This window comes from Dipodomys merriami, unplaced genomic scaffold (genome assembly GCF_024711535.1).
Source record: "Dipodomys merriami isolate MVZ:Mamm:240054 unplaced genomic scaffold, mDipMer1.0.p SCAF_883, whole genome shotgun sequence".
Classification (NCBI taxonomy): domain Eukaryota; kingdom Metazoa; phylum Chordata; class Mammalia; order Rodentia; family Heteromyidae; genus Dipodomys; species Dipodomys merriami.
Window position 1 is genome coordinate 339,313 of NW_027206494.1, and position 24,600 is coordinate 363,912.

The 24,600-nt window shown below is 39.0% G+C and overlaps 1 non-coding gene across 1 annotated transcript; it reads left to right on the plus strand.

Moving 5' to 3' along the window:
* Positions 1-15,536: 15,536 nt before the first annotated feature.
* LOC138820433 (U6 spliceosomal RNA) lies at positions 15,537-15,643 on the plus strand. The gene has a single exon (XR_011369882.1). It is a non-coding gene; the product is annotated as a U6 spliceosomal RNA (small nuclear RNA).
* The last annotated feature ends 8,957 nt before the right edge of the window (positions 15,644-24,600 follow it).

The following is a 24,600-nucleotide window of genomic DNA, read 5'->3' on the forward strand; positions in this document are numbered from 1 at the left end:
AGCGGTTTTTCATTGTGTGTAATGTAATGATTTTTCACGTAATAATGTAATGATTGCTTATTCAAGTCAGTTTGGGCCTTAATTATAACATAAATTTCTGATTAATTACCAGCAGGGATACTCATCAGGTTATACAGCATTATCCCCTTCAACATTACCTTTGCTTGTAGATATTTTTGTACTTATGCCACCTGTGATTGGCAAGGTGTGTGCAGGTGAACTGATGGTTAACAGTCCATCGAGGTCCCACCTCTACAGGATACACCAAGCATTACCCTTCTGCAGACCAAATCTATAGATCACACCTATCTCTGGTATGAAGTGAGCTTCAGAGAAACAGTGGAGCCTTTTAGCAAGGCTGCTGCCAGCAAGGAAGAGCTAACAAAGCAGGCCTACTGCAGGCTCAGCATTGGCTATAATCTGGGATCCTGGATCTTGGGAGAGCTTTGTCCAATTCTCCAGGGAACTATGTCTTCCTAGTAGTCATTCGCTTGTAGCATAGCTCACCATGTTTTTAATTGAATGTCCAAAGAATGTGGCCATGAGTCTGGAGTCTGGAACTTGGTATGTTCCATGAAGAAAGGCTAGGGATCCGCGCCAGTGGACTTCCCAGATGTTGGCTTTCTGCTTCCCTTCCCTCCCCTGCCCTGTGCTGCCCTGACCTTTTCTTTCTCTTCCTTCCACTCCCTTTCTTTACTGTTCCCTTCTTTTTCTTCTTCTCCCTCTCTCCTCCCTTCCCATCTTCTCCTCTACCCCTAAACAGAAAATCAAAATTCACTAAATAATGATACCTCCTGCCCTTTCCCCAGCCCTTGACAGTTACCATTTCACTTTCTAAGAATTTTTCAATGCTAGTTACCATATGTGAGTGAAATCATACAGTAACTCAAGCTTAGTACATTGACAAAGTATCCTCAAGGCTTGTCTGTTTCAGACCTACATGACACAAGTGATGCACACATGACCCATAGGACTATGTATACATTGTGTGTGAGTATGAATTTGTATATGTGTGGCTCATTCATGGTTCATACATGGTTGTGTGTCAGTATTTATATGCGTTTGTGTGTATAAATTATTATTATGCACACATACATACCATGTGAGTGAATGCATCACCATGATTGTGGTTCGGTTATATATTCCTGTGTTTTCACATACATGTCATTATTTATGCATATTCATAGATGTATATGCAAACATGTTTGTTGTTCCAACTGAAGATTGTCAGTTAATCTTTCCTGCTGTCTCCTGCACATTGTTGGCTGCATTAATGTTTCTGCATTAGTCATAGCATTGCTGGAACAGGGACTAATTAGCTTGCTCACTTTGGGTGAAATAAATATCTCAATGTGCAGAAACTCTTAAGAAATGTAATGTTCAAACTTTGAAAGGTACTTTGCACTAAAAGGTAATAAAGCACAGAAGTGCAAAGGCAAATCACTTGAGAAATGATTTTTGAAGCTTTCTGGGAGAGGGTGAGTGTCTGAATCTCCCTCCAAGTTAACAGTGCACTCTTGGGCTGTCTCTCCTAACGACATTAGTACAAAACACACACACATGCCATCTTGGTCATTTATATCACAGTATCTTGAGTTTTTAGTTAGAAAATGCTTCTGTGTCTTTGGCTGAAGAACCAGAATGCTGAAAACCTATTTTATTAATTAACTAAGTTCCATAGTTCACATTTTCCTTGATTCTTTTCCACTCCAGCACCCATCTAGGTGACTACATTATGTTCAGCATCGTGCTTTCTTGATTTGACAGTCTCCTAGACTTTCCTTGCTTTTGGTAACTTTGACAGTTCGGAGGCATATTTGTCATGGGTTTTATAGCACTGCCCTCAATTAGAATTTATCCAATATTCTTGTTACAATCTGATTGAGTTTGTGTGTTGGGTAAAAAAGTCACAGCAATACTTATTTTCAGCATCCATTGTATCATGAACCCAGGGAGTCGGCGTGGTGGGGCATAACTGTAATCCCACTACTCAAGGTGCAGAGCTAGGAGGGATTCTTCTATATGTAGATAGGTTTTTCTCCCTCATTACTTAGCTATTCCATTACTTATTTCTTTGTATTTATACCTATGTATTGGAAATGCTGTGGGTTATAACCTGACATTGCTGTCTTTTTTATTTATCACTAGAAAATTCTGTCTATTGGTCAGTAGCAAGTCTGTGTATTGGGTCCTGTGTCCCACTGACTTCCTGGAGTTTTCTATTATTTTGCTAAGATCGTGTGTGTGTGTGTGTGTGTGTGTGTGTGTGTGTGTGTGTGTGTGTGTTTTGTCCCAGCCCTAGACCTAGTCATTTCTACAAGGAGTCTGGCTCTCCCCCATTAAAAAAACAGTTTGTGAAACTGTAATATGGATTTTATATGTTCTCATTGATGCCAGAAGTTATTGATTCTATTTAACTGAGACATAATTTCTATATCTTTAGGTCTATGCCTTTTTAAAATTATCATTATAATGGTGATGTACAGAAAAGCTACAGATGTATAAGTCAGGTAATGAATACATTTTTTGGACAATATCTCCCCTTCCCTTACTTTCTCTGTTTTTCTCTCCCATCTCACCAACAAATTGTATAGTTCATTTTCAACATAGTGTTCAGTGAATTTGTATGACTACTGAATTTGTATGACTTTTGTATGACATATTTTGCAAGTTGTGGGGTTTGAACTCAGGGCCTGGGCACTGTCCCTGAGTTTCTTTGTGTTCAAGGCTAGCATTCTACCACCTAATCCATAGTGCCACTTCTGGCCTTCTCTGAGTAGTTTATTGGAGAGCCTCATGGACTTGCTTGCCTGGGCTGGCTTCTTACTGTGGCCCTCACATCTCAGCCTCCTGATTAGCTAGGAGTACAGGTATGAGCCTTTGGCACCCAGCATCTATGACTGATTTTTAATGCTGGAATGGTGCTCTCTCTCTCTCTCTCTCTCTCTCTCTCTCTCTCTCTCTCTCTCTCTCTCTCTCTCTCTCTCTCTCTCTCTCTCTCTCTCTCTCTCTCTCTCTCTCTCTCTCTCACCCACCCACCCACAGACACACACACACACACACACACACACACACACACACACACACAGAGATTTCCTATGATGTAGATACTTCAGGGAAACGTATTCTAAAAATCTTTTTTTAAAATTGTGAACACACTGTACAGAGGAGTTACAATTACATGGGCAAGATAATGAATACATTTCTTATCAAGCATTGCAGTCTCCTCCTTTGTTTACCCTTCACATCCCTTCCCAGTCTCCCTCTGCCCCCCACCCAATCCTCCCCCCCACCAAAGTTATAAAGTTCGTTTTCAACATGACCACTTGTACTTCTCATTGTTGCAACGGGTCCACCTGTATCCTTAAACGACTTGTTTTTATAAGGATGTGGGCAAAGAAGAATTGAGAAGCTGTAACCATCCTGGCTGGGCTTATGGGAGAAAATACGAGATTCATGAAATGGAAAATCCTGGGAAATTTAGAGCTAGGAAGAGTGAAGCTGGCCAAACAAGGTGGCTTCCTACTGAATTTTGTAGTATTTATTTTTCCCAGTGGTTGGCAAGGGAGGGCCTCATCATCAGGGGCACTAGAGACTTTGATTCCACTCATTTATGAATGGGACATTATACATGAATCAGACGTTTTAGTCTTAAACAAATGAAGTCATGGCCCTCTGTGGCTGCATTATATTTGAAAAGCGGATTATTTGAAAACACAATCTGTGTAATTACAGAATAATAAATTATTAACTGAGAGGACTTTTTTACGGCTCTTGGTGATGTATCCTGCTATTTTTGCAATATTTTGTATGAGCATTCTAAGGTACTGTATGATTGATCTTCTTTCGAGAGTTTTCCTTCCCTCTTTCCAACTTCCTAACTTCCTAACTTTCTTCTCTTGTACTTGTTTTTGTGCCTTGAGCTGAAGAGCTGAAGGACAGTGCTCAGGCCCAGAGTTCAAGCCCCACAACCGACAAAAAGAAAAGTTTTCTGGAGAAGGATCTAAGCCTGGAGTCACAACTCTGTCAGCACGCACTGACCTCTGTCACTTGCTGACACCAGAGTGACAGGAAGCAAACAAGTATAAATTCCTCACTTAGTGCAAGCTTCAGGATCTTCATGTTCCCCTGTGCTCCCCTGCTTGCTTACATTCTGTTTTTGCCCATTTATTTACAAGTCTTGACCCAATTCTTCGTAATGGTATCTGGCAAGTCTCACATTTGGTAAGTAGGTGTTCAATCCCCATTTCTCCTGGAAGGTGCATGCCTTTGTTTAAATCTCGGAGTATTTCATTGTTCCAGTGTCTCACCTCTATGAGAAGTTCAATGGAATAGTTGTGGGGATTTTTTCTTTTCTGTTTTTTGTAAGGCATGGGGCTTGAGCTCTGGGTCTGGGCACTGTTCCCGAGCTCTTTTTGTTCAAGATTAGCACTCTACCACTTAAGCCAAAGTGCCACTTCTGTTTTTTTTCTGAGTAGTTTATTGGAGATAAGAGTCTTACCAACTATCCTGCTTGTGTTGATTTTGAACTATGATCCTCAGATCTCAGTCCCTTGAGTAGCTAGGATTATAGATGTGAGCCCTGCAACCTGCTGAAGAAGTTTTTGACTTGCAATTTGTCTGGACATTTTTGTGCACATTTGGTTTGATGTTATTTGTGGTTTTCTTCTGGCTGGAAATTTTATGCAAATATTTCACTTACTTGTGTGAGAATTGCTTTGACACATTTATTAATCACAGAATAGGGTCTGGGAAAGCAAATTCCCAGCCCTAAGCTGTGTTTTCTTGTTTCTCCATGGTTCTCTAATAATTTACCTGCACATGGTCTCTCCAGAGTGACTTTCACTCTTGTGCTGTGAGTCTTCTGTCCGCAAGATGCTTCTCACATGAAGTGCACTCTCTCCTAGTCCATGAATGTTAGCACACAGCTCCCTGTGTAAAGGCACATTGAACAACACCCTCACAGGCCTGTGACTACCTGTGTACCATTCAGAACTGCAAGGTCCATATCTTTCTAATCCAATAGACCTATTCCAGAATCGACTAAATAGCTGAAAAAGATTTAATAAACAGAATCATCAAAATTTGGCAAGAATAAACAAAAACATCACATTGCATTAGTGTAATTGGCTGGTGTGTCTGTCTCCACTACAAATTTATGAGCTACAGCCAGGATTTATACTGCACATTGGGGTGTAGCAGAATCCAATGTTTATCATTTTATAAGGACAGAAATCAAAAGATGAAACATAGAATGTCATGTGCTACTTCAGGAGAGGAAAAGAGAGAAAAGATGAATAGAAGATAGAATCACAAGGAGAAGAGCCCAGAGTCAGTATATCATCAGTCCCAGTCAACTAAGGAATGATGATTTATTGGGAGACCTGGCAGAGTTCTGCAAAAGCCGTTCTTTTTTATTATTTTAATAAGTTCTATTGTGAAAATACTGTACAGAGAGGTTACAGTTACATGAGCAAGTTAATGAGTACATTTCTTATCAAGAATTGTTGCCTCCTCCTTTTTTCCCCCTACCATCCTTTCCCTCCCACTTCCACAACTATACTCACCACTCCACCTCTGACTCCCCTCCACCTCACCCCATAAACACCTGCTGAAATTGTAAAGTTCGTATTTCAACAGTGTCTTCTACATCTCATTGTTGCAATGGGTCAACCTGTATCCCTATTTAAACATTTTGTTTTTTCCCTTCCCATTCTGAAATTATACCAGCATTAAACACAGTGAAAACAGGGGTTATACAGTGGGGAAGGGACATACAAAGCAACAAAAAACATCAGATGGTACCTTATAAATATATTAGAAAAAATAGAAAGAAAGAAAAAAATTACTTGTGTCCCTATCTTGGGGTTCATTTCGCTTAACATCATCTTAACTGGTAATATGTATATAGCTTTTGACCTTTTCTACATGTCCCAGACATATACTAGTTATTGCAAATAACTAGGTAAACCGTGGGACCTATGTTTCTTTGGGTCTGGCATACTTCACTTATTATAATTTTTTCTGTCTTTCCATTTCCTAAAAAATGGGGCAATGCCATTCGTTCTGATTTAGGTATAGAATTCCCTTATATATGTATATATATATATGCATATATATGCATATATATACATACATATATGTATATTGTGTGTGTTTGTGTATCACATTTTCTTGATCCATTTATTTACTGAGGGGCATCTGGGTAGGTTCCATATCTTAGCCATGGTAAATAATGCTGTAATAAACAGTAGTGCTGGTAGATTTAGTATGGTGTTGTTTGTGATCATTTGGGTAAATGCCCAAAATTGAGATTTCTGGGTCATAGGGGAGATCTATGTGCAGTCTTTTGAGGAACCTCCATACTATTTTCCAAAGTGATTGAACAAGTTTATACTCCCACCAACAATACAGTAGGGTTCCCTTTTGGCCACATCTCCTCCAGCATCAGTTGTTATTAGAGTTCTTGATTATAGCCATTCCAACTGGGGTGAGGTGGTATCTCAATGTTATTTTGATATGCATTTCTTTTATGGCTAGAGAGGTTGAGCATTTCTTCATTTGTCTATTGGCCATTCTTCTTCACATAATAACAAAAGCACAAATAAACACAAAAATGAAGGATCCACACTTAAAACTGGTACCAATTTTAAAACAAAACTAGACAACAACCAAAGGCTGAGTTGGGGACTAACGGGTCCCCAGTACATCCCTACCAGAACTCTGTGCTGTTCTCATTCAGCAAGCTGAATCCAGAGTCTGCTGAATGAGCCTGCCATGCTCACCCAGAACTTCCCAACCTCAGAAAACATAGAACAGAAAACACACCAAAGTAAACTAGACAGACAAGTGGCCACAAAGACAAAATCAATTCTCAGTGAATGAGACGACATCCCACCACCATTCACTTACCAGGGGACTTGAACCCCACTCCCCTCCACTCACCTCTGGAGGATTTTTTTTTAGATTCTTGCAAACATTGACCTAGGGGCCTTCCAAAGTGGAGGAGAATTCCCAGTCATCTTGGGGCAAGGGAAAAATGTCCCTAGCAGTGGTCCCCTAAGACTGACAGATTCTCCCCCATGCTCAGACCCCCTGAGCCAAGGCCTGAGGCTGAGATCTAACTGGGGCCACTTGCAGGTGGTCAGTGGCAGTTTCATCATTGACAAAAAAGCAAGTTACCAAAGCAGAACCAGCAGTTTTTGTTTTTGTTTTAAACGAAGTAGGACAAAGTCTAGGGGTGTCTCGGGAGTAGACTCACTTTGCCCCATATTTTTCCTGTAAAATAAATCCAATTACAAATATGGCAAGCAAAAGCAAAAGCACAATGAGACACAGACAGACATGATTATACACAGAATGAGGAGGGATACCCAAACCAAAAGTTACTTTTTAAGCAAGCTCCCATCCAACTAGGACTGCTAGGACTGGTGGAATTGAGGGGTCCAGGCGTCCCTGGACCTCCTCAGCCGTAGCGGACTCTGCTGAGTCCAGCCTCACCCTACTTTTGGCCTCACTCTGGCGCCTTCTCTACCTAGGTTGCCCGCATTTACCTCGAGGCTTTTCTCGGAACTTCTCTCCAACATCCAAGTGCTCACACACTGTCCTACCAGTCAAGGACTTCAATCCCCCTCAGGTTGGAGTGGCTAAGAGCTCTATACTGGACAAGCCCCCATTAAATGTAGTAGGAAGACCCACTACTCAGGGCAGGCAAGCCCACCTAATCTTCCGGAGTGACAGACTCCACCACAACAAAGTTGTTAATAAGGAAGAAACTTTATTGAGGTTCCTACATTCCTACACTGACCAGCCAGGGCCTCAGCACAGGCTCAGGAGCTGATACTGTGACCCCGAGGGGCCCCCATTCTTTGGTTTTTAAAGACAAAATCCCTAAGGTCAAGCCTGGTCAAGCACAGGTGACCAATGGTATCGTAACACACACAAAGGATTATATGGTCATACCAGACCACACACAGTTGGGTAATAGGTCGAGTTTACTGTAAGCATGTGCAAAAGGCAGGGTTTACCATAAAGCATGTGGTGTCACCAGTTGATGCCAGATTGTAACCTATCTGTTTTATGGGTCAGTCCTTAACTGAACAATCAAGGTGGGTTAGGTTGTTAAGGGGAGAGGGACCTAGAGGCATTCTTTCCATTCCAAGAACTGGGCTAGTTGGAGCCAAGGTCAAGTTAACCTTGTTTAGAGGGTTTTTTTTCTCTAAAATCCCTAAAACAAAGGCAAAGCCAGGAAAGAAGCTGTACCAGCTCGAGTCTCCTCTCAGGGCATACTTCAGTATATATGTGAGAATAAAAGTAGAAAACTTGAAGGGATAGGTGGGGTTGGCGTAAGGGAAGGAAGAAAAGTGGAAAGTTTGACAATGATCCAGATGTGTTGTACATTGAAGTGTACATACACTCTATTCAACATACATACATACATACATACATACACTCTATTCAACACTGACATGATGAAGCAAAACCCTTTTGGACTACTAGCTGAAGATTAAAAATGTTTTGTTTTAATATTAACAGACCAGAAGCATAAACCTTTAAAGATAAATAAGAGGATAGCATTGACATATTGGTGAGGATGTGCTCTTTTCAATACAAAATTTAATAAGTGTCAAGTCTGCTGCAAATGTAAATTTTATTTGCCAATTCTTTTTGCAAATTGCTTAAAATATAAAGAACCAAATTCCAATATCCCTTCACTTCCAAAAAATCTTATAGATCTTTACGTTTCTCAGTTGTTTCTAAATATCTTAATGTAATGCACTATTGGAACTAATTTCATTCCACATTTTAATTTAAATTTAAAATCATTAAAGTCTTTTAAAAGCCTCTCACTCCGGCACAGGTATGGATAAAGAACTGATGTGGTCAGAAGCAGAATTATTCAGAAGACTGTAAATGGATGCTTACCTAGTTTCCTCTCTGCTGGATCATAGAATACAAACTGTCCTAATTGAAAAAAGTTAGCCTTCCCAGGTTTTCTGCATATAAATACTCCATCAACATTTTGTTATTAGAGGATTATTCATGATTAGCTATATGTTGATTGATAATGACTGAGCATGAGAGAAAGGTGAGGGAAAACCATCTACACTTCAGTGAGGTTCTGACTTGTGTTTCACAAAGTGTTATGAAAGCTCTCCATGAGAAATCTAGCAGCTGCATTTCTAAAAAGTCCTTGTGTGCTTACACTTTCTGATACTGTCTCAATTCAAGTACTTCTCCTTGGAGTTCCATACTATTCAATGATGCTGTATGAGCTCCTTGTTTTGCAGACCGGTCTTGGTGATAAAATTTGTGCTTTTCAAAATTGCTCTCCCTATTCCATCCACAAAATGTGGACAAAAATTATCTGAAAAAAATTGTATCTGTTGATAGTGCATATACTTTTATTTTTCATTACAAACATAGAATGTAGTAAAAATTTTCATAGCAATTACTCTGCACTAGTTTGTGGGCAGATTCTAATGTAAATAATATGCTGTGTTCACGTAGAGAATTTGACTATCCAAATTTTAATATGCCTGTGGTCCTAAAACCAATACCCTACTGATATTGAGTGACAAATACAACTTCCTATAAGTATAGAAGTTTTCATTGTATCTTTTTAATATATATTTTTATTGTAAAGATACTGTATGGAGGGGATACAGTTACATTAGTAAGGTAATGAGTACATTTATTTATTTTTCCTCTATTGTCGTTCATGGGGCTTGAACTCTGGGCCAGAACGCTGTCCTCAGCTCTTCAGCTCAAGGATAGCACTCTACCACTTGAGCTACAATGCCACTTCCTGTTTTTTTGGTGGTTTATTGGAGATAAGAATTTCTCAGGGACTGGGAAGGTGGCTCAGTGGTAGAGTGCTTGCCTTGCATGCATGAGGCCCTGGGTTCGATTCCTCAGCACCACATAAGCAAAAAGAAAAAAGCCAGAATTTCTCGGATTTCCTGCCCGGTCTGGTTTTAAATCCCGATCCTCAGATCTCAGCCTCCTGAGTAGCTAGGATTAGAGGCCTGAGCCACCTGTGCCCAGCATGAGTACATTTCTTATTGAGCACCCTCTCCTTTGTTTTCCCCCTACCATCCCTTCTCTTCACACCTCCCCAACTTATCCCTCCACCCCCTCTTTGATAGAGTGTCTTGTACATATCATTGTTACAATGGGTCAACCTGTATCCTTTCCTCACATCTTAAATGAAGAAATGCTGGCTTGATTTATGCTGATTCTACTTGTGTAGACACATGTAAAATCACTCACCAAGTCCAAGAGCACATCATTTTTTGTCAGTTGGTATAGTTGTGTTCTACACATTTATTGACAGGTTACAAATTATTCTCAAACTTTAATACATTAAAAATACTTTCTTCTTTTCTTATTTTCTTGGCCAGGAAATCAGCCAGACCTCAGTCAGCATTTCTCTCATAGGACTTTTCACATGGGTTGGTTAAATGTTGATCTGAGGTCCAGTCTTCTGAGGACTCACTCATCTGCTTAGGAATTGATGCTGTCTGTTGGAAAAGAGCTCAAGGAAGGATGCCATTTAGAGCCTTATAACTTTATTTTTTTATTGTGAGAATACTGTACAGAGGAGTTACAATTACATGGGCAATATAACGAGTACATTTCTTATCAAGCATTGTTGGCTCCTCTTTCTTTCCCCTTCCCATCCCTTCCCATCTTCCTCCTACACCCGGTCATCCCTCGACCCACCAAAGTTGTAAAGTTCATTTTTCGACAAAACAACATTGAGATTCCACCTCACCCCAGTTAGAATGGTTATAATAAAGAACTCTAATAACAACAGATGCTGGAGGGGATGTGGACAGAAGTGAATCTTTCTACATTGTTGGTGGGAGTGTAAACTTGTTCAAACACTTTGGAAAGCAGTATGGAGGTTCCTCAAAAGACTCCACATAGAGCTCCCCTATGACCCAGCAATCCCACTTTTGAGCATTTACCCAAATGATCACAAACAAGACCATACTAAAACTACCAGCACAACTATGTTTATTGCAGCATTATTTACCATAGCTAAGATAGGGAACCAACCCAGATACCCCTCAGTAGATGAATGGATCAAGAAAATATGGTATATATACACAATGGAATTCTATGCCTCCATCAGAAAGAATGGCATCGCCCCATTTGTTAGGAAATGGTAAGACTTGGAAAAAAATTATATTAAGTGAAGTAAGCCAGGCCCAAAGAAACATAGGTCCCATGGTTTCCCTTATTTGCAATAACTAGTATATGTCTGAGTCAAGCAGAAAAGGTCAGATAAGTTGATGTTAGGGGAATGAATCCCAAGATAAGTATTCAAATGTTTTTTTGCCTTTCATGAAATTGTTTTTAACATTTTTATAAGATGATTTCTATGTTGCTTTGTATGTTCCTCCCCCACGGTATAACCCCTGCTTTCACTGTATTGATGTAGGTATAATTTGTGGAGGGGAAGGGAAAAAACAAATCGTTTAACTTGGGATATAGGTGGACCCATTCCAACAATGAGATATATAACTTTATTCTTTACAAGGGTATTTTCCTGCTACTTTGGTTGTTGAGAGTGTCTATAAGAGCAAGCATTCTGTAGGGAGCTGGGAGACACCATATGTTCTTTACTTACTGATTCCTAAGTGACTTGTACTGCATTTTGCAAGTCGAATCTGTCAAAACCTACCAGTTTTAAGAGATAAGAGGAGTGGTAAAAGAACTCATGGAGACAAATACATTTTCAACATATTTTGTTCCAAGCATTCCATCTAAGGCATAGTCAACAACTAGTGAAACTTGCGTTGGCTGTAAATATGTGTCTTTCTCCATGTGTGCATGTATACATGTGTATATGTATGTGTGAATTTGTGTGTATAGTAACATACATGTGTACATATATAAGGGCATATACACACATATATGCATATATAAATAAATATACATATGCAAATATATGTACATATATATAAATCAGTGTTCAGTGATTTAATCAATAGTTCCCAGCACATTGTCATTCTCTCAAAGTATACATGATAAACTGCTCTGAGGAGCTGTGCTCTATGATGGGTATCCTTTGTTCTCACTTGCCCCATTACCTTGTTTTTCATCCCTGTGAACAACTTCGGTCTACTTACCATAGGATAGCTTTGTTTTCATTACATGTAGTTACTTACTGATAATCAAAGAAAAAGGTTGTTTGTAAAAGAAAAAGAACTTTTACGTCACAAGTTAAAATATCTTATCTATCCCAATGATTCCTATGAGATAAAATTTATAATAGAAGAAAAGTAAAAAGGAATTCCTAGATCTGTTGTTTTGCCATTTAGAATGGCAAAGAATAAAATCACATCACTCTTATAATTCTTAAAAAATGCAAGGGAAACTGTTGGTCCCTATCATGTTCCCACAAAACCAGTGAATTCTGAAGGATAATAGACCAGCAGAAATTCTAAGTAGCAGACATGGAGCATGAAAGAGAAAGACCATGAATGGAAAGGGTGAACGAGAGAAGTACAATAATACTGAAAGTACATAACAGATAAACAAGTGCTGTATGAGAATATTGATACTGCTATCTTTAGACTTTACATGTACATTTGAAAGTATTTGATGTATGATAACCAATCAACATAAAATATAAAATGATTTTGATAAAAAATAAAAATGATGAGTCCCTGCCTGGTTTTAGGATGAGGGTTATGATGGCTTCATAGAATGTGTTCGGTAGTGAACTTTCTCTTTCAATTTCATTGAACAGTTGGAGGAGTATTGGTGTGAGCTCTGCTTTGAAGGCCTTGTAGAATTCTGCTGTAAAACCATCTGGTCCTAGACTTTTCTTAGATGAGAGGTCTCTTATTGCTGTTTCTATTTTCAATGCTTGATATGGGCCTGGAAAGACTTGGAAAAAATTATATTAAGTGAAGTAAGCCAAGCCCAAAGAAACATAGGACCCATGGTTTCCCTCATTTGCAATAGTTAGTATATGTAATGTATAAGTCAAGCAGAAAAGGTCAGATAAGGTGATGTTAGGAAAATGAACCCTAAGATATGTATTTAAATGTTTTTTTTTCTTTCATACATTTGTTTCTAACTCATTTATATGATTATTTCTTTGTTGCTTTGTATGTCCCTCCCCCACAGTATAACCCATGCTTTCACTGTATTTGATGTTGGTATAATTTGTGGAGGGGAAGGGGAAAAACAAGTCATTTAAATAAGGATACAGGTGGACCCATTGCAACAATGAGAAGTACAAGTTGTCATGTTGAAAACGAACTTTACAACTTTGATGGGGGGGGGGTGGGGGGGAGGATTCGATGGGGGGGAGGCTTGGAAGGGATGGGAAGGGGAAATAAAGGAGGAGGCTACAATGCTTGATAAGAAATGTACTCATTATCTTGCCCATGTAACTGTAACCCCTCTGTACAGTTTTTTCACAATAAAAAAATAAAAAATAAATGAAAATAAAAATGACTCAGAAGAAATTATAAGTGCAAATACAATCTTCCCAGAAGAAATCTCTCAGAGACTTTGAGAAATCTCTCATGATTTTGAAGAGGATAAAGTGGCTGAAGTTAGTATAAATTTAGAAGTATGACAATTCACAAAAATATAAAAAGATATTCATATATTTCATTATATAACTCAAAGCAGAAAGCAAATGTTGTTTAGATGATTTTTTAAAACACAGTCTTTCAGGAGCTGGGAAGGTGGCTCAATGGTAGAGTGTTTGTCTTGCATGCATGAGGCCCTGGGTTTGGTTCCTCAGCACTACAGAAGTAGAAAAAGATGAAGGCTCAAATGGTAGTGCTAGCCTTGAGCTGAGGGACAGCACCCAGACCCCAGAATTCATGCCCCATGACCAACAAAATAAAAATCAACAAAACAATGCTGGGTGCCGGTGGCTCGACTGTAATCCTAGCTATGCAGGAGGCTGAGTTCTGAGAATCACAGTTGAAAGCCAGTCCGGGCAGGAAAGTCCGTGAGACTTTATCTCTAATAAACCACTAGAAAACCAGAAGTGGTGCCATGGCTCAAGGTCTAGAGTGCCACCCTAGAGCTGAAGAGTGCAGGGACAGCACTCCGGCCCAGAGTTAAAGCCTCACGACTGACAAAAACAAAAAACACAAAAACAGTCTCTCACTTTTGTGGTCTCAACTCTGTAATACCGCCGCTTCCGACGAGGGCTAAGATTTTGGGTGTGGACATTTATCATCCCTCCTGATTCAGACTGTACTTGATGATTTATTTAATAAATATTTTGTTCTTAATTTTCTTCTTTGTAAACTCACATGCACCTATAAAAAATCTTTGGCCATCCCAGTAAGCTTCTCAAAGTACCTCCTGATGACGACTTATAAAAAGTTGTATTATATTACAAAAAGGGAAACAATGCAACAAATAAAGAAAACCAAAAGTTAAATATTAATGATTAATAAAATAAAAAACCAAACAATTACCAGTGTACTATTTTCTCATATTCCTGTGCATTTAAAACTGGCTAAGATTATGATGTTCAAAAAGAGGATTTTGTTTTGGTTTTTATTTTGGGTCCAGTCGTGGGCCTGAACTCTGAGCCTGGGCGCTGCCCCTCAGCTCTTCAGCTCAAGGCTAGCGCTCTACCACTTGAGCCACATCACCACTTCCGGCTTGTTGTTTGCTTATGGGTGCTGAGGAATCGAACCCAGGGCCTCAAGCATGCAAGGCAAGCGCTTTACCACTGAGCCACCTTCCCAGCCCCTCAAAAAGAGTTTTATAGGCTATGAGTAGTCTTTAAAATTACCACTAAGATTACTTTTTATGGCTCATCTCATCATTTATATATGGCTTATATCATCATTTGTTCCTCACTAACATGTTAAGTAAGGAAGCCCTAAAAATTTAAAGAAACTATATGGTTAACAAAGTCTTAACTCTTCACTCTGCTTCTTTACTCAAAGACTTTGCAATTTCTTATTGGTAATGTTTGTATAAACTCTGAAAGGTACATAATTAGTACCATATGTCTGCTACCATAAGCCTTAAATACTTTATAGAAAAGTTTATGACCAGCCAAACAGTCCTAATTTTGGCATATATATGCAAATTCCCAAAATTAAATACATTTAAAACTTAACAAACCTTAACACTTGCTGCAGTGTTCATTATGACAGGTGCCTTGTATAGAATAAATGAATTTCTCCTCTTATACATCTCTTGAACAACAAATATCTGGAATTATTTTGTTTTTGACATGCCAATCTTGACTTTATTCTTAAATGTGTGCTTATGTAAGAAATACATGGTTTTAACAGTTTGTTGTATTGCTAAAAAAGAAGAAGAAGAAGAAGAAGAAGAAGAAGAAGAAGAAGAAGAAGAAGAAGAAGAAGAAGAAGAAGAAGAAGAAGAAGAAGAAGAAGAAGAAGAAGAAGAAGAAGAAGAAGAAGAAATACATGGTTCTAAAATTTCACAAGAATTCTTTTGAACTTACTTTTTTTTTGAATTGTCTAGTTTAAGAAAATCAATTACACTTTATATATAAAAAATGTTCTGTGCTCAATTAGGCAGCAAATACGCTAAAATTGGAACAATACAGAGAAGATTAGCATGGCCCCTGAGCAAGGTTGACATGCAAATTAGTGAAATGTTCCATATTTTTGCAACAACAGATGCTGGAGAGTATGTGGCCACAGGGAACTCTACTGCATTCTTGGTGGGTATGTAAACTTGTTCAACCACTTTGGAAAGCAGTATGGAGGCTCTTCAAAAGACTCCATATAAAGCTTTCCTATGACCCAGCAATCCCACTTTTGGGCATTTACCCAAATGATCACAAACAAGACCATACTAAAACTACCAGCACAGCTATGTTTACTGCAGCATTATTTACAATAGCTGATATAGAGCCAACCCTGATGCCCCTCAGTAGATGAATGGATCAAGAAAATATGGGTGTACATACACAACAGAATTCTATGCCTCCATCAGAAAGAATGGTATCACCCAATTTGTTAGGAATTGGAAAGTCTTGGAAAAATTTTATTAAGTGAAGTAAGCCAAGTCCAAAGAAACATAGGTCCCGTGGTTTCCCTTATTTTCAATAACTAATATATGTCTGGGATAAGCAGAATAATTCAAAAGCTATGTGCATATGAGCAGATAAGATGATATTAAGGGAAATGAACCCAAAGACAGGGACACAAGTATGTTTTTTCTTTCTTGTTATTGTTTCTAATGTACTTATGATGTGCAATATGATTTTTTTTGTTTCTGTATATGTTCCTCCCGCACGCTATAACCCCTGTTTTCATTGTATTTGAAGTTGGTACACCTACATCCTGTGTATACGTTTCTCTAATTTGACGAGGAGAAGGGAAATACAAAATGGTTAAATAGGGATACAGGTTAACCCATTGTATCAATGAGATGCACAAGACACTCTGCTGAAAAATGAACTTTACAATTTAGGCAGGGGAAGGGGGAAGGGGAGCGTATTTGTGGAGGTGGGAGGGAAGGGATGGTGGGAAGAGGGAACAATGCTTGTTAGGAAATGTACTCATTATTTGCTCTCATAAATGAGACACCTCTGTACAGTTTTTTTATAATAAAAATCATATGAAAATGTTCTTATGTCGTGGTAGTGTAAAAATATCAGGGACAGAATAATGAAGGAATGTTGTAGACTGAGGTGAAGTCCATATGAAAATGTGCAAAACTGATAAAACGTAAAAGTATCAGAGCAGTATATTGTGTTTTACATCATTTAGGTTACATTGAAAAAATATGGAAGACCTAGAAGAATGAATTTTCTTTTTGATATCCTATCATAATTCCTTAGCAGGATGAACTCTTTCCTCATTGTTGTAAAGGCATCATCAGATGAGAGGAACTGAATTTTTTTGTTGGCTTCCTTACATTTATTTGTCAGTTTGAAATCTGAACTACTAGTTTATGTCTGAGACAAGAAGAAAAGGTCAGATAAGTTGATGCTAGGTGATATGAACCCCAAGATAAGTAGTCAAACGTTGTTTTTTCTTTCTTGCAATTGTATCTAACATATTTATAAGATCATTTCTTTGTTGCTTTGTATGTCCCTCCCCCATGGTATAATCCCTGCTTTCATTGTATTTGATGTTGGTATAATTTGTGGAGGGGAAGGGCAAAAACAAACCGTTTAAATAGTGATATAGGTGGACCCATTACAACAATGAGATGGACAAATTGTTATGTTGAAAAACGAACTTTACAACTTTGGCAGGATGGCGGGGGGCGGGGGGCAGTTGAGGGATGGGAAGAGGAAACAAAGGAGGTAGCAGCAATGCTTGATAAGAAATGTACTAATTGCCTTGCCAATGTAATTGTAACCCCTCTGTACAGTATTTTCACAATAAAATTTTTTTAAAAAAAGAACCTAAGGGAAATTAGACACACAGGCTTTGGAAAGTGTAAAGTCGGCTCCTGGATGGCAAGCAGACTCCACCCTCCTTGCAGCAAATTTTCTACCCAGTACTTGCGTTATCTAGGCATGCAGCAAATTTTCTACCCAGTACTTGCGTTATCTAGGCAACTGGCACACATGGAAGAGGTCACATCTGCATCTGCTGAGGTCACATCTGAATTTGATGTGGCCACAACTTTCTCCGCCCATACCTTAGATAAGGCCTAGCCCAGGCCCAGATGCCCTTTCTCTGCTCTTTTCTAGCTCTTTCTCAGCTCTTTCCTTCTCTTCTCTTTCCCAGGTCTCTTCTATTTCCTAGCTCTCTCTTTCCCACCTTTCCCAGGTGCTCTCTTTTCTAGCTATTTTCTCTCTTATTCCCAGCTCTTCAAGCTCTCTTTCCCAGTCCTTTCCCCACCACGCTGAGGACCAAGATGGCCTGGTGTCAGCCGGAATGATGAATAAACCTACCCCTTACCTGAACACCACGTACATACTGCTGTACTTCCTTAGCTACCTCTTTTTAAAATCCTAACAGAAAGTGACCATTTAGGATGAATGATATTTGATTTTACAATCAGAAAAATATTTTAAAAATTATATAGATATAAAATACTCCAAAAGATTTATTCTATGAATCTACCCCTTAGAACAAATGATAAGAAGGTGGTTAATGTATTTTAGGATAATATATATATATATTCACATACCTATTTATGTTCACATAAATTTCACTTAAACAACAATCAAATGACTATATTTCTACCTTCTAGTTGGAATATACTTAAATCTCTAAAAATGACTATGATGCTGCTATAAAGAGCAATTTCCCAATTGTCCTCCATAGAGGGCATCCACAACGTATTTTGTGATAGGGCCAAAGCCTGAGTCAAGAAACTTCCCAATGGTGTCCAGTGGGTAAACTGTTTTGATTTGGTTTAAAGAAAACAAAAAAGAAACATTATTAATACCTTGCTCTTTTGTGAGGTGGAGACCATCTATGAGAGAGAGTTCCTACCTTGCTCTTCAAAACAGTTGTAATGAAAAAGGAAGGGACAAGACTGTGAACTTACGATGCACAGACTTGAGTGTCATGCACTGAGAGTCAAGGCGGCCCATTAGTCGAGAAACAAGGAGTTGCAAGTCTAACCCACAAGACACGGCAACATCAGGCAGGCCATAGGCAGTGACAGTGAATTTGTAGCCCTATTCATTATTACTGCTGTCAGAATGAAAGAGGACCATCTTAAACGTCACGTTCTAGAGACAAACAAAAGTCATGTGGTCAACAAGATGGAAGGAGGCAACAACTCAGCAGTGAAGTATGTTCTTTGTGACTCAAAAAAAATCTTAAAAGCAGTCTCCATTTCTACAAGTTCAAAATTATTAAGGGAGAAATGTACAGAGATGATACCAAAACACAAAACTCACAACTACAGGTAGAAAGCAGAATTAGTAGAAAACTGCTGTTCAGCTTTCTAAAACTCAAGTGACTATCTGCTCAACCAGTGATCACTGGCTCAGTTCTTTGTTCTCAACCAAGACCCTTGATAGGAGAGAGAAGTAAACAGTCTGAAGCAGGCTGCAGCCCAGATATTAAACAGATCTGTCAACTGGGCTCCTAGCTTTCACCATGGTTCAAGTCTTTCTCTTGGATCCACTGGCCCTTCTGAACTCAGAAATTAACAGCTCTTTAATTTACTCTGGACAACCCTGGGTATTAGCCAATTTCCTATGAAGAGCCAGATAGTTAAATTTTTAGCTTTTGTGGGCTACATAATCTCTACTGCAACTGTTCCTCTCTACAAGTAGAGTATCAAAGCAACTGTCAGAAATATGTGTGTGGTTACATTCTAGAAATGTGACTGTATTAAGGTTTGTACTTAGAGCTTTGAGTCTTTTTCAGCTATTTTGCTCATGGCTGTCATTCTACCATTCAAGCCATGTCTCCACTCTGGTTTTTTGCTGGTTGAGATGGGGCTCTCAGATTTGTCTACCTAGGCTAGCTTTAAATCTTATTCCTCAAATATCAACCTGTTGAGTAGCTAGGATTTTGAACAATATGAACATGAGCCACCAGAGCCTAGCTAGTCCTTTCCAAACACCATACCTTTATTGCTCTAAAATTGGAAAAAGGACAAGAATTGCTACAGACATACTTATTTACCTTGTTTGGGAAATATGACTTACCTTTGGCCACTTATAAGTACCAACTTTTGTGCCAAAGTGTGTCTTCCCACCTCTAGAGTCTGTAAATTCCAGATAATCATACCTGTGAAGGCATAATCTCTATTATATTCTTTCTCTTGTTTTTGATCCACTATTGCTTGGAAGAAAAAACGTGAGTCTTAGCACTTTTCGGTTTCACACATCTCATCAAATTCCACTTAAAAATAGGTTGCCCCTGGGCTAACAAAAACAGATACTTCATGGCAGTTTTTTCATATTTATGGGCAGATTTTTTGGTCCATGTATGTAGTACCACAGGCTGTTCCTGCTGCCAGGTCTCAACATCCAGCTAGGCAGACAAATGAGTAAGAGAAAATTCCAGATATTACTACACAACCAACTGTCACAATAGACTATCAGTGCTGTAGATCACAGGCTTTGACAGCCCTGATGAAATTTTACACAGGCTAATCTGATTTCCTGTCTATGCAGAGATCAATAGACATCTATCACTCAGCAGAAATGCATTAGGATTATACTTTAGGGACTCATGCTTTTATCTTTTAGCGGTGACAGAACTATTTTTAAAAATAAGTACTGGTATGAATTCCACTGGAGAAAAACACTGAATTAAAAGATTAAGAGCTCACATTTTTACTTAGGACCTTGGCATGTCTAAGACCACTCTTTTTTTCCTCTTAAATATAAAGAAAGTTTTCTTTTTAGCTCATGATTCTAATCCTAGTTACCCAGGAGGATGAGATCTGAGGATTGCAGTTTGAAGTCAGCTTTGTCAGGAAAGTCTTATCTGTAATTAAAAGCCAGAAATTGCTCAAGTGGTAGAATGCTAGTCTTGAGAAAAAGGAGCTAAGGGATAGTGCCCAGAACCAGAATTCAACCCCCAATATTGGCAAAAAAAAAAAAAACCCGATTAGGATTGGATGCTTTGGCTCAAGTGGTAGAGCATTGGCTTTGAGCTGAAGAGCTCAGGAACAGTGCCCAGGCTCAGTTTAAGCCCGACAACCAACAAAAACATCAGGGTTGGAGGCATGGTTTAGTTGGTTGGTAGAGCACTACCCAATGAGCCAAAGCAACAGGTACTAAGTTTGAGTTCCAGTCTTACACCAAAAAACAAAATGAGAAATAATGCCCTTTCTACTACCATCAGGAAGTTATGAAACTCAAAAAGACTGTGAACAAATGTTATATAATAAAAATTAAGTATGGGAGATAATTCTTTTAAACACTAAACCTTCTTATTTTTCTTTCCATGTATATTTTCTCTTTTAGACTTCATTTTGTGTGTGTGTGTGCCTGTCATGGGGCTTGAACTCAGGGTCTTGGTGCTCTCCCTGAGCTTTTTCATTCAAGACTAGCACTCCACCACTTGAGCCACAGCTCAAGCCTACCCCTCCTCATCTGCCCCCCTCCACCAACTAGTTATTTGGAAATAAGAGTCTCACAGGCTTTCCTACCTACACTGGCTTCAAATTGAGATCCTCAGATCTCAACACCTGAGTAGTTAGTATTACATGTATGAGCTACAAGCACCTGGCTAGACAAATCTTTCAGACTTTATTTACATAGATTTTATGTAACTTAATATAACCTAAAATGATTAGATAAATTATACAGCTTTTCGGCCTCCTTTCTAGTGCTAATGACAAATCAAGATGATATTTACTATCCTTGTTGGCAAAAATACCAATAAAGCGTCTAGAGGCAACTTATTTGTATATATCTGTAGTCCAGTATGTTTTATATGGTAGAGTCATATCTCTCTGAAGAGAGGACACAATACAGGTTCAGGGCCAACTGAAGTTATCTTGCTCAGTCCTCCTTCAGGGTCATTGCAGAGCTTCTTCAACAGCTCTGTTAAGGTAGTGAACTCTCTCAAGAGAGTACATTGTGAAATGTCCAAAGAACAGAAGTCTAGGAGGAAGATGAGCTAAAGGAAGATGAAGGATGTACTCAGTATTCACTGCACATGCTGGTATTTCCACCAGCCCCCTCCCTGCTTATTGAAAATAGCCACTTCTCCTTACCAGTTGACGAGCTGCCATGGAAAACACTGAATTACACAATTTTTCTTTTTTTTGAGGGGGGGTCTGGTCGTGGGGTCTGAACTCTGGGCCTGGGCGCTGTCCCTCAGCTCTTCAGCTCAAGGCTAGCGCTCTACCACTTGAGCCACAGTGCCACTTCTGGCTTTTTTCTTTTTGCTTATGTGGTGCTGAGGAATCAAACCCAGGGCCTCATGCATGCAAGGCAAGTGCTCTACCACTGAGCCACCTTTTCAGCCCTACACAGTTTTTCTACTATGTTTTTTCCACTATACTGTGACAAAAGGGATTCTAAAATCACTCTCATGCTTACCAGAAACTGTCCCACATCTATCAAAACATAAAGTAGTTAATATTTTATATGGTAAGAACATCATTTACCACATTATTATCAAGTGCAAAGCTAGGGAAGGCTATAGAAGCTGACTACCAAAGCAGGGAGAGGGAACAGCAGATCACAAGACCATTAAGCATCATCCAAATGAACAATGTCAATTTAATTACCTCTGAAAGGGAAAAGCTGTGAAAACTGCAGTAGTTGGTACGAGTGACAGTTAAGTTTAAGGTGAGTTTTTGGGTTGCTTTTCAATGAAGTGGAGATATCACTCTAAGTTATATCTGATCCCAGCACTCAGAAGGCTGAGGAAGAACTGAGAATTCAAGTGCAGTCTGGGTAGACAGCAAGTTCAAGGCCAGTATGGGCTACACAGTGAAAACTTATCTAAAAAGAAGTGGTGCTGCCTGTAGTCCTAGCTACTTGGGAGGACTACAGTTTAAGGTCAGCCTAGACAAGAAGTTTGAGAGAACTCATCTTGAGCAACCTCATTTCAACCAATAAAAATCTGAACGTGTGATTATATAGTTGTAGTTCCAGATATTTGGGAAGTACAAATAGGAAATTTGCCATCCAAGCTGGCCCAGACATAAATGTAATACCCTATTACTCTATTTGGAAAATAAGTAAAAAGGGGGGTGTGGCTGATTCAGGAGTTCTGGATTGTAATGATTTTTCTGTCACTAGAGGGCAGTGTTGAGTTTCCTAATGCAGGAATTACCAGGGCAAAATTGTGAGATCCTATAGAGAGCTCATCAGAACTAGATCCTAATTTTGCCTCCACTAATTGCTCATTGCTGCTTTGCATCATTTTGAACTAAGTCTTTCTATGTAAAATGTGGTTCATATTTATACATAGTTACAGGCAACAACAACAACAAAAGACCTATGAAAGTCTCTTCAAATGGGAACCTAGATGGCCTTATTGAGTAGGGGATAATAAAGCAAGGTTTTGTTATTATCTAGGGAAATAGAGGGCAAGCATGGTTAACATTGAGATTGTGTAATATGAATTCGGCTTCCATCAATGTCTAAGTTTGATCTTTCATGATAAAGGCTGGCTTATGTTCCTCTTCCATATTACATGTTCCATGGTCATCATTCTCTCATCCTGACTGCTCAGGGATGTTTTCTTTGTTCCAAACCACATGAGAGTCAGTTCATTAACATGAACTCCTTACAATGACACAGATCTTGAATTTTTCTACCTTTCTATCATCAATATCTAATTCTAAAATAGAATGAGTATGTGGTGTTTTGCTTGTTTTTGTTATTTAGTTTAGGCTGGACACCAGTGGCTCACACCTGTAATCCTAGCTACTCAGGAGGCTGAGATCTGAGAATCATAATTCAAAGCCAGCCAGGGCAGGAAAGTCCATGAGACTCTTATCTCCAATTAGCCATCAGAAAAGCCAGAAATGACTTTGCTTTTGCTGTGGTTCAAGTGGTGGATCATTAACTTTGAGTAAGAAAGCTTAAGGACAGAACCCAGGCCCTGAGTTCTAGCCATAGGATTGGCACACACACAAAACAGTGTTCAATGTTTTCAGAAGTGGTGAGGTGTGACTCAAAGTAGTAGAAAGCTAGCTAGTAGAAGCTCAGGGATAGCACCCAGTTCAACAACAAATATCACACATATACATTGAAGCCAGCTCAAGATTTTTGTCTTTAGCTTTATTAGTATATAACTGTCTCTTCTAGTGCATAGACAGTAAGATCTCTGCTTAGTGTCTTCAGCTTCACAGATGTTTTAGTCTGTGAACCCTGGGACTTCCCACTGTGTGACATTCACATGCAGAGGGAAGGCCTCCCTTTCCTGCAGCTTCCTGTATGTTATGTTCCAGCAGCTTCTGTCACCTTCTTGCAGCTCAGGCAGGCTCTTCCCCCAACCCCCCCAACCCCTTGGACTCCACCCCCCTACTCCAGCCTTATCCTCTCAGGTCTCCTGCCTGGGACTGCCTGAATTATGTACAGTCAGAGTCCTGCAGATTAAGTGATGCCTTGGGTAGGATTATATCCAGAAAAGTTCCTTCTCCCATAGTCCAACTAATTCTCTCTTAAAAAATCATTTTGGCCATTTCTAAGGTCTTCATAAGTCCTTTATGGCTGAATGCTGATGGCTCACACCTATAATCCTAGCTACTCAGAAGGCTGAGGTCTAAGGATCTTGATTCAAAGCCAAATCAGGCAGGAAAGTCTATGAGACTTTTCTCTCCAGTTAACCACCAAAAAGCTGGAAATAGAGCTCTGTGAGAGAACCAACTTTGATTGAAGAAAGTGAAAAAGTTAAGAGACAATGCCCAGGTTCAAGTCCAGGTATGGGAACAAAAATTAAAATCTTTTATCCTCTATTTGGCTCAGTGTTTAAATACTGTCTGTGGGAAGGGTAAATTTGTTAGAATCTTTATTATAAAGATTAGAACATCACTCAGTTGGTATTCCTAGGTTGTAAAATGAGCTGAACTAAACAGAAATAGTGGCTTAAAGATACCATGCCTCTTTAGATTTTATCTAAACCTTCTAGCACCTTTTTGTAAATTTGAAAAGATACGTAGAAAAATAATGTCAGTAGTCTATTTTCTTCAACTCAACTGATTGCAAGTGTTACTATTTCTACA